Consider the following 13,831-nt stretch of genomic DNA (forward strand, 5'->3'; position numbering starts at 1 on the left):
ACAGTGACAGTCTCTTTCTTACACACAGGGCAGAGCTCAACACAGAAATAGAAAACCAGTCAGGGATGGGTCACTATGCAAGCCACCCTTGATCTGTAACTCCTCAGCTTTCTTCATTACCTGCCTCCTGTCTCTGACCTTGGCTGCCTATTTCTACTTCTCTAATTAAACTACTGTCTTGGTAGCCAGTGCTCCAAGCTTCCTCATCAACCAGGGTTATTTGTGATTCCAGGCCTGAGCAGAGCCTGTCTGAGGTCTCAACAACAGTCTTTTATCCTTCACGATCTTTTGGCACTATTTGGCACTTTGGAATACCTATCAGGATGCTTACCTAACTGTGAGTCTCCCTGGATCTGTAGTCAAGCATATTAGATGCCTCGGGCATCCTAATTCTGGACTTCCTGAGTCCATAGTCTTGGAGTTTGCTTTGTCTCTTTATCTGGAGACAATGCCTCATTATGTTGCTCAGGCTGGCCAAGAAATCACAATGCACCTTAGGGTGGCCTTGAGTTCCTAATCTTCCTGCCTCAGTGTCCATACTGATGCATTTTACTATGCTTGGCTGTGTGCATGAACATGTTTGTGTGCATGTATGCATTCATTTGTTTGTATGTAGTTGTGTTGAGAGAAGTAGGGGTCTTCTGGGTAAGTGTAAAGGATGAAGTTTGTGGGTCAGTAGCTTTTGGATCAAGTTCCAGGGCCACCACTTTGAAGCTATGTGAGTTCTAAAATAAGTAAGGCCTCCACACACTGGTTCGTCATTTGGAAAGTGGGTGGTGATAGTAGGTAACTTACTGTGCTATAGGAAAATGTCTAAGGCCGCAAAGAGAACATGACTTTAAATAGTAACAGTAGAACCCAGGGAAAAGGCAACATCAGGAGATACCTGGCCTAGGCTTGTTTATCTGTTTGCAAATCAACTCTATCTTTCCTTTCAAACCAAGGTCTGAGGCCATTAGGAATCAGCAAGCTTCCATGTCCACACAGACCCTTGTGCATCTCAGTTAGTTCTGCAACCCTGGCAGTATGCAAGTGATATGGTCTTCTGTGACTATAGACGTGTATCCAGTAGTAGAAAGAGAAAGGCCACATCGCTCATTCCAAGTTCATCAATGAAATCAGAGGCTGGAAAACCCAACCATGAGTTTTCTCTTTGAAGGTAAATCAAAGTGTAGTTTTCTTAATACTCTAACTCTCTTGGGCTTGTTCTATAAAAAGAATGTCCCCTCCTATTTGCAGTGAACAAGCAGCCTTCAAACACAGATCTCCAGGAACTAGAAATAAAAATATAAATAAAAAAGGGGGTGCAGGCAGACTATGGAATCCCTAGAGACTTAAAAGGAAATACACTGCAGTATGTGACAGAGGGAGAGGAAAACTGACCACAATGAAGTCAAATTTGAACAGAATAATAGAGAAGGAAATAAGATGCTGTAACAAGAGAAAGAAATCTCCCAGATAACGATTCGTTGATGGGTGTAGTAAAGGGCTATATTAAATCAATCAGTTAAAATAAATGAGTGAAAACGCCTGACTCCAGGGATAGGTGATAGTTTGCTGGACCACAGAAGACAGCATCATTATACCTGATGTACACAAAGTCAATAAAATCACAGTTTCCTTGATGAAATGTGGGTGGGAGGCAGGCAGGCAGCCATGCCCAAGGTCCCTTTGTCTGCTGCAAATAGGAGAGGACACATCCTTTCCACAGAGGCTCCCTGTTCTATTACTACTATGACAACTACTACTCTTGCTATACTTCTACTGCTTTCTCTTAAACCAGTGAGACCTTTGTGTGTGTGTGTGTGTGTGTGTGTGTGTGTGTATAGGTATACATTTATGCATATGCATATAGGTAGGGGTCAGAGAACAACTTCAGATGTCATTACTCAGGTATTGTAGACTATAATTTAAATATAAAAGCCTTATCTGTTCCTATTCAATCTCCCAAATAATTGACACAAAGATCTATTAAGTTTATCAACAAGCCGTAAGCCTAGGCTGGACAGGTTCTGAGCTATTCTAACTCTCTATGTTTATTAATACCAAATAAATGCTCCACTACTTGTCAGTCTGGTGTTGCCCTGGCTCACTCTGGTCCACATGTGTCCTCATGTCTGTTCTCTCATTGCAACCTCATGGAAAATCCTCCCGTTCTCTCCATGTGGTCTTTCAAGATCTCTTCTCTTTGCAGTCCTTCTCCTACTTCTGTATTCCTGGAACCCCTGGTCTGGGATCAGAAGTCCAGCTTTCCTATTTCTTCTGTTTACCTAATTGGCTGATCAGTTCTTTACTGACCAATCAGAAGACAATAAAGAAGCATGTTTACAAAACACTGAGATAGGTGATGATTCACAAAAATAACAATACCAAAGTCTGGTTCATACTCAACTTTCTGCCAGTATAGAAACCAGTACTTCAATAACACAAGCATAATATTTACACAGTGCACAAAGATATCACTCCAATAAGTTACCTTCTACCTCCTTGTTTTAGCTAGAATCTCTTACCAGCCTGGAATGTTACCAAGTAGGCGAGACTAACTGGTCAGCAATCTTACAAGCAAATTCCCATGTCTGCCTTTCAAACTGCCATCTTTGGAATTGCAGGGACATGCTACCATGCCCAGATCTTTGAGAGGGTTATCACACATTCAAGACAAGCACTTTATTGACCTTGCCATCTCCCCAGCCCTATCAGGATCTGTGTAAATCCTTCTGAGGGGCTCCTTTCTCAAGGTGTCAGGCATTATTGTGTTGTGTTAGTTGGTTGGTTACCTGGTTCTTGAGGTTTTGCCAAGTTAATGTGACTGAAGTTCTTATCTCCAGCCAAAGGCATGGCCGTCATTGCCTTATAGATCAGGCAGATCACAAAGTCAGTCAACCTCTTTTTTTTTTTTAATTTTATAAAGTTTATTTGTGCTTCAAAATACAAAGGCCAACCCTGACTTCCAGGAAATCCACTGTGAGAAATGCTTTTCTCGGCTTAGCAGGGGCCTCCACAGGGCCTCCGACTGAGCACCCTCACCAGCTAGCTGTCAAAGGCTTCCGAGGGTGACCACAGTCATGAGGATGACCACAGTCACGAGGCCTTACTGGCTCCTCTTGCAGAACAAACTCCAAGGTTGTCTGATGACTCTGGGAAATTAAAGGCAGGAGCAGCAGCAGGCTATGTGGTTCTCTCTGGAACTACAGGGCAATAACCTAGAAACATGGAAAGAACCAGACAGAGGCATCTCGAAGGCCCTTTTGATGGTGATTTTGTGCCACGCCTTACGATGAGCCAACTGGGAATCTGCCACTTAGCACACCCCTCAGCCAGGGTACAGGACTGATTGGCACTGATGCTCCACTGAGCTGCGCGTGCCAGCTCTTCTGCTCACAGGCATCCTTCTGAGTCAGGTCCAGAAACTGAGGCGCAGCCGACACCAGGCACAGGCATCCTGAAGGTCCTTGTGCACCACGCCTTTCGATGATGCTTCCTGGAGACAACACCTCCGTCTGAAGGAGTAATAAAGATATCCCACTTCATTCTAACAGAAGCAACCTTACCGTGGTCATTCTCAAAACAGGCCTCAAAACGTCGAGCCTCAGTAAACCATGACTCTTCACAAAAGTGTCATTTCAGACAGGGATAACTTAAATCATCCTCAGCTGTCAGTCAACTCTTACTCTTCCCTTTAATTAGGAATCTGTGGCTCACTCAGATATGTGACTGGCATAGCTATATCACTCTACCAGCTAAGGGACATCTACCAAGATATTTGACTTCTCTAACCTATGTAATGGGGGTGATTTTGTTTAAATCTCAGAGGTTAGAACAGTGCACAATTTTGAAGCAGTTGGCACTGGTTAGCCTATCTTGAATTTTAAACTTGTAGTGAATTTACTCCAAACACAGTTAGAAAAATATTACAGAACCTGGCTCTGTGGCCCTGGAAGGCATGTCATTTCATTTGAGAAGAAAACATTTTATTATATTTATTCTGAAAAAAATAGCTTAGAACCAGACGCAATGTCCTTGGCATTCTACACAGACAGAATAATGAAGTAGTTGACCTTAAAATGAGGCCACCATACATAACCCCGGGGACTGGAGGGTTGTGTTTTTTAGCCTTTTCAGTTAGAAGACTACCAAGCTAGAAGATTTTTAAGAGCTGTGTCTTACAGACTTACTTCAAAATGTCAGAATCACAAAGGATTTCATCAGAGGTCCTGAAGAGGCTCTCAGAAGAACACCCGAAGTAATCTAATTTAATCCTCACCCAGAGCTTCTGTTGGCCACACTGTCCCTCTATCTGCTGATGTACCCGGGAGGGACAGGCCTTGCTACCTTTGCAGGGTATTTGTTTTCCTGATTTAGGTGGCATGAACTGTTCTATTTAAATTCAATACAAGGAAGACATCTCTGCTCCTTGTACCTCCTAGAAATTCAACACGTGTTGGCAGAAGACACCTAACAAATCTTTCCCTGAGGAGGCGGTCACTCATTGGATTCAAGGCAGGTAGCACAGACCTTAGAATCTTGTCTCTAGTCAAATATCCCGAGGCTGTTCAGTTACATAGCATAAGGGCTTTTAAGATCCTTTTTCTCTGGTGGGGGGGAAACCCCTGACTTTGGTATACCTGATCCTGAAGAATGGTGCTAGGAAAGACTGCCCAGGACTGTGAGTCCCGAGGTTTGTGCTCCCCAAACTGTCAGCACATGGGACTGGTTTGACCTTCATGTCACATGTTCTGCCAGTGCCCACTCCCACTCAGGACACACACTTGTTTAAATCTTTTATTTTGGACTTTTATTTGTTAGTTTACCTGGTGATGCTTTTCAGATGACAGAGAAGAGAGAGACAGAGACACACAGAGAAATACAGAGTGGGAGAGAGAATTACTCAAACTCACATGTTTCCAATAAAATATTACTTTCTTATCGTGATAGAGAATATTTTTAGACCATGATAAAAGCTTAGTGTCTGTTCTGATAGGCAAAGTACTTAACCTCCCTTAACCTTTTGCATAAAATAGCCATCATGTTAAAGTCTGATAAGTACCAACATTAGCTGTGGAGAAGGCATAGTTACAAAGTAAGGATAGCAGGCAGTGATTCCCAGAGAAGTGAAATACAAAATGTTTGAAGTCGACCCTTCCCACTTCTCTGTAAGCCACGTATGTCAGGAGGGCTCAGATCAGGCCATTGGCCTCATTTCCTCTCCCAGTTCTTAGGATATAAGTGGTTGCTCTGCAGTAAAACCTTAGCCTAGCACTGCTGCAAGCCCTCACCAGTCTCCCCAAGATGCTGTCACTGGAGTAGTTCCCATGCCATTCGTTGTTTCGGTCTCATGGGTTTGTACTTTTCTTTATGTTTGAGAATTTCATATTTACGTACAATGAAATATGATCATACCCACCTCCAGCTTCTGCTGTGTCTCCCGCCACATATTTGTCCCAACTCCATGTCCTTATTATATATATGCATGTGCATGACTACACACACACACACACACACACACACACACACACACACACACACACACATTCTGCCTGTAAGTTTATGCGTGAATCCACTGGAGCTTGGGGATCTCATTAGTGACCATGTCCTCAATACAATACACTAATAATAAAATAATAATAAAACACTCTCTTCCTGCACCCCCAAACTATCAACTGCCAATAGTTTCCCAGTAAGGGATGGGGCCTGGAGACCATGTTTCCTGTCTTTTCCAAGATTCTCACTAGCTTGACCTTGCATAGATCTTCTGCAGGTAACCCAGATGCTGTGATTTCATGGATGTAACAGCTGTTTCTTGTCCAGAAGACATCCTTTCACAGTGGTCCTCCCATCATCCCCTCCTACATCATTCCCTTCTCTTCTTTTAATATGCCCTTAGCCTTGTGCTAGGGTTCGATACTGATGGCCTACTTAGGGCTGAGTACCCAGTGTCTGTGCTCAGCACTCTGACCAATCATGCACCTTACCATGGACTACTACTCACTGCAAAAAGAAGGTTTTCTGGCCAAGATTAAGAGCAGCAGAGCAAGCAGGTCTTAGCCACAAATATTTAGAAGGTAATTTTACAGTGTGGCCATTTAGCAAATTAACAATAGCAATTTCTACCCTGGCCCTATGGTGTCCCTGTCCACAGACTTTTGATCACGATCACAATACCAGGCATGAAGTTAGCTTCCATAGAACAGGCCTCAATCTAATCAGAAAGAAGTTTGTTTTCCCCAAATAGGGGAAGTGAGTAGACATCACAGTTTGAAGAGAAGGTGGAGGTGCTGTGGAGGTCATCCGTGTCCATCCTCAACCTAGTAGGTTTTCTTTTATTTTTAAAACTTTAGTAAATACTAAAAACGTTGTCAGATGGAAAAATGCTTTACAGACCCAGAAGACCCTAGCTCCTCACACACACTGCTCTAAGGGAGGAAACCTTCTGGCACTGAGTACGCTCGCTGCCCATTGAGAGCTGGTAGCCTCCGTTTTAGTTTCGCTGCAAAGTCAGGGTTCCTGACTGTTCACTTGTGCCTAACATCCTACATGTGTTTTGTTGCATATAACATGCTTGATTGTCTCATGATTTTTTTGGTGAACAATGAAGTTCCCATGTGTGCTATTGTGATTACATTAGGCTTGTGGTGTTTAGATGCTTTACTTTATTTTAAATACAATTTTCAAACTATTTTGTGGCTAGGCCTTTAACCTGTAAACTTGGGAGGCAGAAGCAGATGGCTCTTTGTGCGTTCAGGGCTAGTCTTCTCTAGGTAAAGAGTTCCCAGACAGCCAGGTGTTACATGGTAAAAGCATGTTTCAAACATAACATAACATAACATAACATAACAACCCAAACCAAAACCAAACCAACCCAAACCAACCAACTAACCAACCAATAAAGCAATCAAAACCAACCAAACAAAAAAACAGTAAAAACAAACTGAACCCAAACCCAAACCAAAGCAAAAACCACCACCACCACCAAACCAATAGGTTTTTTTTTTTTTTTTTTTTTTTTTTTTCTAGGTGACAGACATAATTTACAGCTTAATTGGATGGATCATAGTGTACAGTTGACATCTTGAATTTATTCTTTTCATCTTGCTTGAGTTTTGTGCCATTTGACCATCTCAACCCAGTTTGCTATTGTACTATAGCACCCGTCTTACCCATTGAAAGTGACATTTATTTTCACCCTTATCTAGCTGAGCAAATGGAGCCTATTCTGATTTTAAAACAGCTGATAAGTGGAAGATTTCATTTCTTTTTCGAAAGGAAAGAAACAACAAGATTACAGCCGTGTGCACAAATGCCATCAAATCAATATAATCTTACAATCCAAAGATGGTAGGGCTGTCCTTGTGCTGGTGTGCCCATGGCGTGCCCATGGCGTGCCCATGGCATGGGCAGTAAAGGCTGGATGCTCTGATCTTTCTATCCTGCACACTTGCATTTGTAGAGAAGAGGTTGAATAGCTTGTCTGCGATGTAACACTGAGCAGGTGAGTCTGGGTTGGCACAGTTCTTTGCTCAAAGCCTTCCTTTTAGCCGACATTTGTAATAGAAAATATTAAAAATCTCTGTGCGGGGTTTGCTTCCCTGATTTAGACCATTTATGTTCCTGGATGAAACATACACACAGCCTTTATATTTTTAATATGCCTTAGGTGTCAAAATAGCTGGGCAGCTGCCTACCCTCCATGTTGTTAGAATCTACTTTCCTATCGATAACCTCAAATTATCACTTACTATTTACGAAGTTCCATCTGGGCTGCCCTCAGCTCCAATTGGGCAGCTCTCTGGGCCCTGTTCTCTTGGCCTTTAGCCCATGACAGCTCTCCTTTCTCCTCCTGCTCATTCTTCTTCTATTCCATGGTGGCTTCATTCTCTCCTTCCCTCCTCATGCTTCTATGTCTCCCCCAAGTCCACAACACCACAACCCCACCTATGTCTCTTCTGCCCAGCTATTGGCTGTCGACATCTGGCATCTTTATTCACCAATCAGAATTAACTTGGAGCAGGATTCCAGGGGCTACATGTAGACTCTAGGTCTTTGGGGCCCACATTTAGCATTACATTAGGCAGGAAAAGACAAAACCTCCATAGACATCTTGGGCTCCCTCCCATTTTCTAAGTTTGGGCACTATTTTAGGTTTTTCTGTCTGTCTTTCTCTCCTCCCTCCTTTCTCTCATCATTTGAACTGACTCACAAGGCTTACCTGTACTTATGACATAGCGTGTGATGCTTCAGTGTATATATTCAGCATGACATGATGAATTTGGAGGTGACTGGCCTTTCCCTCTGCTTGGGGAGTTATTACTTTGTGTTAAGAAGTATTCAACCCTTTTAGTTGCCTATGAATCACACAAGGCACACCTGTCAGCTGCAGTCACTCACACTTCCATCACGCCATGGGACCTTCGAACTCACTCCTGCTGACTATTGGAGTTTAGTGCTTGCTATGGATCCCCCACCCTTACCACTTCCTCAGCCTCACTTTCTACACTAGGACAAAGACATTTTTATTTTTTACATAGTAGTGCGAATATACAGTATTCATTTCTCTTTCTTACATAAACATAGGGATGCAGGTGTCTCTTTGATGTATTGATTCATCCCCTTTGGGATGTCCTGAAGGTAGGACAATTGGGACTTTATGGCTCTTCATTTCTTTTGTTACTTTATTTATTTGAGAAATCTCCATATCATTCATTTTTCTTTCACAACGCTAGTCATTTTTCATTTGCATGATGTTTTATTAATTTTTGCAAACTTCAGACATGAATATAGTATATTTTGATTATATTAAAACCTCACTCCTGTTCTTAATTTCTCCCAACCTCCACCCCCCCCCCCAACTTAATGCCCTCTTTTTTTCTAATAAGTCTCTGACTCCCTTTTGGCTGCCCATACACTCATGGGGGTAGGACCATCCACTGGATCATGGTTGAACTATGAGAGGCCACATCCTTAAAGAAAACAGACTCTCTCTCTCCTAGAAGCCATTAATGAATGGATTGCAGCTTCTCAGCTAGGAGAAGCCCTCCCTAGTCCCTGTTGCCATGTGGACTGGATTTTTTTGCAGGCAAGCACAACTACAGTGAGTTCGTGAGTTCAGAAGTCTTATCATGACCAGAAGACATTGTTTCTTTGCATCACTCCTGACCTCTGACCTCTGTTTTTTGCAGCCCTTCTGATCTCATTTCTATGAAGCTCCCTCAGCCTTGAAGGGAGGAAGTGTGACATGGATGTCCCTTTTGTAACTGAGCACTCTACAAACACTTATTCCCTGAACTTTGACCAGCAGCGAGTTTCTGCATTAACCTCCATCCACTGCACAAAGAAACTTCCCTGATGAGGTCACAGTGCTGTGCCTGCCAATCTACAGGTAGAGAGATGCAAACATAGAGAGCAGTTTGATACTATGTCCATTTAGGAAAAATAATAGTATCAGGTTCACCCATGGGGCCTGGGTGCTCCCAATCTTCTTGATCAGATTTACCGAGCCAGCCATGTGATTTCTCCTGTGCTGTAGTGCTTAAACCTAGTGTTCATAATACAAGTAATTTAAATTCCCAACAGCAGTGAATCAGAATTCCCTTTTCTGGGCTAGAATGTCTTTAATCTCTTGCTCTGGACTCCTGTTCACAGCATATTGAAAACACAGTGAGCCGCACAGGAGATCTGCCCTGACACCATTAGTGTGAAGGACATAGGGAAAAAAGGAAGGGGTGTTTGTGTTTGTGTGTGTGTGTGTGTGCGCGTGCGTGTGGTGTGCATGGGAGGGAGGGACAGAGGGAGAGGGACAGTGTAAGAGGGAGAGGGACAGTGTGAGAAGGAGAGGGAGAGAGGGGGGAGGGAGTGAGAGAGGGAGAAGAGAGGGAGGAGAGAGGGAGAGAGAGGGAGAGAGGGGTAGAAAGGGAGAGAGGGAGAGAGAGGGAAAGAGAGGGAGAGAGAAGGAGATGGAGAGGGAAAGGGAGGAGAGGGAGAGAGGGGGGAGAGGGAGACAGGGAAAGGGAGAAGAAGAGGGAGAGGGACAGGGAGAGGGAGGAGAGGGAGAGGGAGAGGGAGAGGGAGAGGGAGAGGGAGAGGGAGAGGGAGAGGGAGAGGGAGAGGGAGAGGGAGAGGGAGAGGGAGAGGGAGAGGGAGAGGGAGAGGGAGGAGAGGGAGAAACAAGCACAGGAGAGCAGGTAGCATGCTAACATTTTAACTGGGTATGGTTACCAGAAAGGAAAGGATGTCAGTGTAGAGGAGCTATTCACAGAACAAAGTAGCTGAGATGTGCAGGGTTATGAGTACAGAAACAAAAGGACGGGGTAAGACTGGGGCTTACCTTACACAAGCATTAATGAGGACAGAGCAGCAACAGCAGAGGGTACAGAGAGCAAAGGAACTAGGAGAGTGTTGGGTCCTGAAGTCCAGTGAGTAAACCTGTCAGGAGGATCTGATCGACTGCATCAAGCTCTTGAGAGGTCAGGTCACATGAGAAAGGACAGAACAGGATGTTTCCCAGTCTGGATTGAGTAATAGTGGCCTTCAAAGGGAACACTCTGTTACCAAGCCTGGGCTTAGGATGTCTCAAGTGGGCTAAAGAGAGGACCAGGCCTGTATTAACAAACCTTAGTTTGCCACAGATAAAGCACCAATGACTGAGCAAAATATGACTCCATCCAACTCTGCCTTGGTGAAGCAATGAACTCATTAGAGTTGCTTTGAGGAAAGTGGATGAGTGATTACTTACAGGAGCAGGAATGCCTCACTCACCTCACGCTGTTGCACTACAGGAAATTCCACTCCAGTGTGACAGCTTGAAAGCTGTAGCCCTGCCACCCCCTGCCTAACTTGCAGGCAACGCCACAAAGGAGTCTCCATACAGCCAGGGATAACCTTTCTACAGAGAAAGACCAACCTTATACATATTCCATAAACTTCCCCATTCATCACTCAAGAAAGGAATGTACCAACTCACAGGAAGCAACTCTACAACCACAGAGAAGGGAGGAGATATTTTAGAAAGTCTATTCAGGAGCTACACTGTTAAAAGGAGCCGAGAGATACAGTAGTAGTTAGAGAAAGCAAAATAAGGTGTTTTTCTGTTACTGTTTTTATTTGCTTTCTAACATGGAAAACATGGTGTTCATATCCTGAGAGTTAAACACCCAGTTGAGGAAGTTTGGCAGTATTTAACAATAGCATGCTATTGCTGGAACAATAACCTTGAGAATCTGAGTGGAAATGACCTCTGTGAACAGGCTGAGGAATGGTCAACCCAGGGATTAGAGTGCAAGGTAAGATTTACAATGCCTTTCTTTTGAGTCCAGTGACAGTGGCTTCACATTGCCTGGTGTATCCACCACACCCAGCACCATACACACAGGTTTGTGGTGTCAAATGTGTTTAGGTGATATGTACAAGATGGCGCCTGGCACATCAGAGCAGCTCAGGAATTCATTCTTTTCAAGAAATCTCTAATATTTGGCAAAGACCCCACTTCCAGAGATAAAATGTGGTGACTCAGTGGACTTAGCACACGTCCTGCTAGCCAGTGCCTCTGCTTTATCTGGAGTCTTGGGAGCAGAATGGGGATATTTTCAACCATACCCTGTGAAGTTAAACCATGGCAGGAAGGTGGTATCTATAGATATCTTCTCCTTCTTTTGTTCTTCCTCCTCTTCCTTATTTCTCCCTCTTCCTCCTGCTCCTCCTCCCTCTTTCCTCAGTGAGTGGTTGAAGCCAGATTGTGATGGTTATATTTTATTGTCAGTTTGACTATATCTGTATGAACTAAAACCTAAGTGTCTGGGTTCACCCATGAGGGATTTTTCTTAATGAAATCATTGGAAGTAGGAAGACTGATTTTTAATCTTGATCTTCTGAGGTAGGAAAATTCATCATAAATTTGGGCTACGCCTTCCAGTGATAGTTTGTATAAAGGAGATGGAGGATGGAATTGTTTGCTTTTTACCTGCTTGCTCTCACTCTCACTACTGAGTCCACTCCTTCACTGGCTTTAGGGGCTACTTCTTCAGAATTCTAGTGTATACTGAAGACCAGCTGAGGCATCCAGCCTCTTGGACTGAACAACTACCGGATTCTTGGACCTTTTGTTGGTAAAGAGCCATTGTTAAACTGTAGGCCATGCTAATTAAGCCCGTATTTATACATATCTATATCTGTATATATATATATATATGAACATATATATATATATGTATATATATATATATATATATATATATATATATATATATATATGAACATATATAGCCATTCTATCAATTCTGTTCCTCTAGGGTATCCTGACGAATACACAGATCTTTGCGCATACTTTAATCCCATATCTACATCTATCTATATCTATCTATGTAATATGGAATAAACTCCATGTACATAATATATTATTATATTAATATAATTATATGAAATATAATATGTATATGAGCATATACAGTTATTGTATTGATTCTGTTCTTCTAGAGGACCCTGACTAATACACAGAGCTTTGTGCATATGAGGCCAGTGTTCAGTGTTCTATTGCTGACCTGAATTCCTAGCCCTCTTTTTACTTTTTTCTTTCCTTTGAAATAGTGTGCTTCTAAGTTGCCAGTTTTGGTCTTGAGCTTACCATCCTTTTGTCTAGCCTCCCGAATAATAGCTTAGATTATAGGCTCATACCACCAGATCCCTTCAAACCTTTAGCCTTTTTCGATCATCTTAGTCTGAGAATGTTTGTGAGCCCTCCTAATTCTCAATAAGCCATGAGTTACACGGTAACTGTACTTTTACAGATGAAGTAGAACAGAGCCAGAAGCCATGTCCAATGTGGTGAAGGGACAGGGGAGTCAGTGCCTCTGTTGGATAGTGACATCTGTGTGTCTGACCAACTGCTTGGAATCTTTATCATGATTCACTACTCTCAAAGCACCATGAATGCTATTTTCTCACTCTGTGACCAAAACCCTAAGGCCAAGCCAAGCACAGAGTAGGTTATTGTGGTTCGAAATTGAGTGCACAATCATGGCAGGGAAGGCATGGCAGCGGGAGCCTGAGGCAAGTGCTTGCATCATGTGCAGGTTCAGGAAGCAGAAGCAGGAGAGAGTAAGAGAGACCGAGTGAGACACAGAAAGAAACAGAGAGAGGGAGAGAGATGCTCAAGAGAAGCACGAGAGAGAGGCACAGTTCACTTCTTTGTATTTAGTCCAAGATCCTGTTCCACAGGATGATACCACTCACATTTTTAAAAATCCGTTGCCTCCCCACAACCCCCTGCTCAGTTAAACTTTTCTGGAGAAACCCTCACAGACATTAGTCAAGTTGACAATGAAGACTGACATCATCACACCCTGTGATCTGAATGTTCCTGCACTAGTTAAGAAAAATGGAGAGAAATACTAGATTACCTGAGCTGTGTCATTAGCAGATGGGGGCGGCCACTCACTGCTCGGCCCCTAGTAACCAGAGGCTGACACCACAGAGAATGAAGAGGCTACAGACTGTGAGTGGTGGAACTTCCTCTGAAAAGATCCCATCCCAACAGGGGGCATTGTGACACTCCTTTGTTACAATTTAGGGTGATAAACCAAGATCACTTCTAAAAGTTCTGTGGAACAATCATTTAAGCATTTGGTGACATTTAATCAAGAGCCAAAAATCTAATCAATGGTTGACCCACTGCAGCACTGGGTCTGTTCTGGCTTCTTGCCTGGATTGTCCAGACATAATTAGCAATCATCTCAGCTGGGTGACCTTGGTCTTAGGAAATCTCAACAGGGAATAGCTATTTCCTAGGGGAGCTTACCTTCACCTCCATCTCCCACTCATTACTGGACAGTGTGTTGGTTCC

General features: G+C 43.3%; 1 non-coding gene and 1 pseudogene across 1 annotated transcript; both read right to left on the minus strand.

Annotated features, from left to right (window-relative positions):
* Window positions 1-2,899: 2,899 nt before the first annotated feature.
* Gm12240 lies at window positions 2,900-10,492 on the minus strand (annotated as a pseudogene).
* Window positions 3,583-3,658, minus strand: LOC115487877. Its single transcript, XR_003949903.1, has one exon. It is a non-coding gene; the product is annotated as a small nucleolar RNA R38 (small nucleolar RNA).
* Window positions 10,493-13,831: the final 3,339 nt, after the last annotated feature.

This window comes from Mus musculus, chromosome 11, assembly GCF_000001635.26.
Source record: "Mus musculus strain C57BL/6J chromosome 11, GRCm38.p6 C57BL/6J".
Taxonomy (NCBI): Eukaryota; Metazoa; Chordata; class Mammalia; order Rodentia; family Muridae; genus Mus; species Mus musculus.